The following is a 6,000-nucleotide window of genomic DNA, read 5'->3' as shown; positions in this document are numbered from 1 at the left end:
TGAACTAAGTTGGGATGTGGTGTAGATGTGGCAAAAACTCTGCCATATCTTCCTTAAACCAGGTCAAAAAGGGTAAACACCTTGAGACTACTGAAGACGTAAAATGAGCGAAAGAACTTGATTTGATGACGAGCAAAGGATGATTTATTGAGAGAGAGAGAGAGAGAGAGAGAGAGAGAGAGAGAGAGAAAAGACTGCAGCAAATTAGGATTAGATAATATATCATACATTAAACTGTTTTGATAATACTGTATGATAAGGGTGATTTAGTTTTTAATCATCTTAAATGAATTGTAAAAATGCCAAGTATCTAGCCCAGACTCAGAAATGAAAAATACTTGATACAATGCGATAAAAAAAAATACTGTTATTGGCTCCGTAAGTGGTCGCAGATTGTCAATCAATCAAGTCCGCCTTGTCCGGGAACGGTTTCTTTTGGAAAGCCCTTGGATGGATGAGTCGGATATTATGATCGGATTAAAGAACCGTGAGTCGAGGGATGCAGATTAACTGTAGTCGGATTATAAGTCTGGAAGAAGTTTGGCATCGTAGCTAATGGCAGCCATGTTCATAGTCATTTTGATTTTACTGTAATGAGGGTAGGACTGTGGCCACGGTAGGACGCCACGTACAAACATCTGTCAGGTGTGAACACTTGATCTACAACCGTTTGTATATACTGTACAACTGTGTTTTCATCTCTTCCCTGCGGTGTTTGTTAAAAAAATCACGTACAAGAGATTGTAAACACATACATACATACATATGTATTCCTCTTCTTTCGGGCTGGTATGATTAGCTGCTTAGATCCTTAATTTATATATTCAAGGATGCAGGACGTTCTTAATGATGACTGTCTCCATATGAATTCAATATTCGATTAAATCATTAGGATTGGCTTCAGGAGGATTCAGGAACATTGAGGTCAACTACTTTAATCAAGCTCTGTTCCCCTTCATTTTCAGGAGCAATAATTCTCTTATCGTCAGTATTTTTGTATAAATAGCTATTTTAGTATATCTTTTTTTTTTTTATTTTTTTTTTATCAGATGGCTGGTCTGTCATTGTCAAATAGTGAAAATTATATAGTAACTGTTCGGTTTTGGGCAGCGATACCCGTCACAGGGTATTATTGCTCATGGGAGCAATAGCCTGTAGTGGCAAGAAGCCAATTTAGCATGTCAAAACAACAACGAGACCCTGTAAGTATAAAAAAATAAACCTAGTATTGAAAAAAAAATTTCATTTGATTTCTGAGATTTTTTTTTCATACATTTTCACATTGTGAAAATGTATGAAAATATATATGACTTCAGTTACTTCAGTTTCCAATTTATTATATACCTTCCACCAGAAGGTATTGTGATTACAGGAACAGCGGAGAAAATCACATTTGTTTTTGTTTTCTGTAAAAGAAAACTATCGAGAGGGGGTTTTCTGTCCGTCTGCACTTTTTTTGTCCGCCCTCAGATCCTAAAAACTACTGAGGTTAGAGGCCTGCAAATTGGTATGTTGATCATCCACCCTTCTATCATCAAACATACGAAATTGCAGCCGTGTAGCCTGAATAGTTGTTATTCTTTTAATGTTAAATTTAGCCATAATCATTCGTCTGGCAGCGCGATAGGTACCAACAACACAGGCCACTAATGGGCGTGGCTGAAAGTTTCATGGCCCGTGGCTAAAAACTATTGCGGCGCCGAGGAAAGTTTCGGTGCATGTTTTACTTGTTTTAATCATCATTGGTTTCTTACATGTGGAAAATACGCTTTGTTTTATCTACAAAAGCAACGGAAATTTTGATCTTGTGTCTTCATCAACATAAGTTCTTTTTATCTTGATATATCAGCTTGTTCATTTATTTTTTACACGAAAAAGGGCCTTTTTATATAGATACTTGAGTTTTGAGAAAGGAGACGAAAGTCCATGTTACATATCCATAAAAAGAACATTTTCCTTCTTGATATGAAATGACTGGCAGTCTTATCACTCCATTTTCTCTCGGTCTTTTTAATATATCATCACATGCATGTTCTGAAGCATAGGATGATTAAAGTAGATCTGTATCTTCTTGCATACCTGTTGTATATGCGAGGTAGACTAATAGTTGGGCAGCAGAAAGGCAGCCATTTCTCTCTCTCTCTCTCTCTCTCTCTCTCTCTCTCTCTCTCTCTCTCTCTCTCTAAAAAACACGCACATTTATAAAAAATACTCATCTTTATTGAGAATCAAGAACTCGCTTAAACACACATGAATGGAATATGTTTTTCCTCTTGCTCTAAGTCAAGAGACCTTAGACTGGACTTATATTTCTCATGTTGACCATGTTATGGGCATATGTTATTGTATGAATATGTATATTCTTAGTTTACCAGGAATAATTTAAATGTAGCCCTATTTAGGATTCTTTGTTGAAACACTTTGTCCAGCGAGAAATTCAAAACCAAGGGGCGTTCATTTGTGGCTGTAAGCTTCATGAGAATTAATTTTAGTTACATAACAAAGTATGAGCGTTGTAGCTTGTGTACTTTCTGGACCCATAATCTGTTAAAAGAATGGATATATATATATATATATATATATATATATATATATATATATATATATATATATATATATATATATATATATATATTCATCGTATGCCTTGCTCCCTCAGAAGAGTAGTTTCATGAGGTTGTCAGCAATGCCTGCCACAGTCATAATAACTGCAGTTATATATGTAACTGCTTAGGTCAAGACTGAAACGTAGGTGAGCGACCGCTTTTGAAGCCACCCATTCTAAAACAGAAAAAGCAGTATGTTGAAAATATCTTTTATTTATACTATCAGATTACAACAGTATATTGTAATCTACTTACGAGAGAATGTATTTTGGTGCAATTCTATATTGTAACCTCGAACGATTGCATGGTAAACTAAGCGTTTTTACGTAGTTCATTTCTCTAATGCCTCGAGTACTTAAGTATACTTTTTGAAAGGTAAGCCTCTGTTTTCAACTTGATGCTATTACGTTAATGTAATTAGTTCTTGACTTGTCGTATAAAAATAAACTTCTGTACTTCATTTTAACTGAATTTCTCATTTCACTCAGAGTTGATGGTTTGCTTGCTCGTTTTGGGACCTCGTGCTGGCATGTTTACGCATATAAACACGCGCGCGCGCACGCGCGCACACACACACTCTATATATATATATATATAATATATATATATATAGATATTATATATATTATATATATTTTAGGGATATATCTATAATATATATACACATAGCTATCTATCTATATTATTATATATATATAGTAGATATAATATTAGATATATATAGATATATATATATATAGATATATAATAGAATGTAAATATGAATAAATTTTTTTTTTTATAGTTTTATATAGATACACACACACATATATATATATTATTATAATATATTATTATATATTAGAATAAGTAATAGATATAGTGGTGGTATTTCGCTTATTTATGAAGTCACTGCATTTATACAGTGATTTTTTAAGCATATTATTATATATAATATATATAATACAACGTTAATATTAATTGTATATATAAATGTATATAATTTATTTATTTATTTATTTAATAATATAAACACATCTAATATTTATTATGTATTATATATATATTATATATTTTATTTATATTTATATTTATACCAACATCTATATTATATATATGTTATTATAATACATATATATAATATAATATATAAATATATTGTGGTGTGTGTATATATATATATATATATATTATATAATATATTAATATATATATATTATTATTATATATAATAATATATAATATAAAATTATATATTTATAATATTTATTTATATTTAAATAAAATTATAATAATATCTATTATATATATATAAAGTATGTATGTATATTATTATATAATGTATTATAATCATATTTGTAAGTGATGTGTCTGTATGTGTTCGGCTGCGTGTAAATGCAAATGGTCATATTAAAAATCACTACATGCCAGAAAATACTGTACTTCAATTTGCTGGCTTTATTCAGTTGCCAATATCCAAGTCAGCGCTAACCGTACTAGAAATAGCGGGTTTGTTTTCCTGATCCCGTCTTCCTCCCTGTAGATATTTTTTCCCTTCCATCGACGAACAGTGGCTGGGCAACGGAACCTGTGAAATAAAAATCACGTTTCCAGAACTGGAGGTGCTTGCAGTTCACATATTCCACGTTGCTTTGGAATGGGTGTGTGTTTGTGACTCGTATCTGGAAATAGCAATTGTGAGATTTATCTCCTTTAAGTTTTCCTGGATTTATAACAGTGTATATTCACGCCTTCTTTCCCCGAGTGAATATATATATATATAATATATATATATATATATATATATATATATATATCTATATATATCTATCTATATATATATATCTATATATCTATATATATATATATATATCTATATCTATATATATAGATAGATAGATATATATAGATCTATATATATATATATAGATATATAGATATATAGATAGATATATATATAGATAGATATATATATGATAGATTATATATATAGATATATATATATATATAGATATATATGATAGATATAATATATACTATATATATATATCGAATATATATATACTATCTATATATTAATTATATATCTATATATATATATATATATATATAGAATATATATATATAGATATATATATAGATATATATAGATATATTATATCGTAGATATATAGATAATATATTATATATATTATATATATATATATATATATATATATATATATATATATATATTATATATATATAATAATATATATATTAGAATATAGAGTATATATCTATATATAATATAATATATATATATAGATATATATATATATATAGATATATACAGTATATATATATATTAGTATATAGATATCTATATCTATAGTATATATATATAATATATTCTATATATATATCCGATATATGATATATCTATATATATATATATATATATATATATATATATATATCTGTAGATATATATATATAGATATATAAGCGATATATATATATCTATATATATATATATATGATCTATGATAATACTAGAAATATAGTGATATCTAGTATACTATATATGAAGATATCTATATCAATATATACATCTTATATCACATCTATATATATATATATATATAGTACTATATCATATCTATATACTAATATATACGATAGATCTAGTATGATATATAGATATATATAGTATATAGATATAATATATAAGATATTATATCTATATATATATCATATCTATATATATCATATATCATATATATATATATATACTATATATCTATATATATATATCTATATGTCTATATTATATATCTATATATCATCTATATATATCTATATATAGTATAGATATATAATATCTATATATATGTACATATATATATATCCATATATATTATACTGCTATCCTATATATCTATATATATATATCTATATATATCTATATATATCATATCTATATATCTATATATATATGTATATATATATATCTATAGATATATATTATCTATTATAATATATTATATATATATATGTATATATATATCTATAGATATATATATGATCTTTAATGATATATTACTATATATATATATAATCTATATATATATGATATATAGTATCTATATTATATTATCTATATATCCTATATATATATCTATATATCGTATATATAGAACATCTATATATCTGATCTATATATATCTATATATCATCATATATATATATCATAGATATATATATATATATATATATAGATAGTTATATATAGTATTTAATTTAATTAATTTGCATATATAGATATATATATATTTATTCTATATATATATCTAATATATCTATATATCTATATACTATCATATATCTATGATATCTTATATATATACTATATTAATATATATATATTTATCTA

This window comes from Macrobrachium nipponense, chromosome 11, assembly GCF_015104395.2.
Source record: "Macrobrachium nipponense isolate FS-2020 chromosome 11, ASM1510439v2, whole genome shotgun sequence".
Lineage (NCBI taxonomy): Eukaryota > Metazoa > Arthropoda > Malacostraca > Decapoda > Palaemonidae > Macrobrachium > Macrobrachium nipponense.
The sequence above is the reverse complement of the archived record's forward strand: the minus strand, read 5'-3'. Positions refer to the sequence as shown.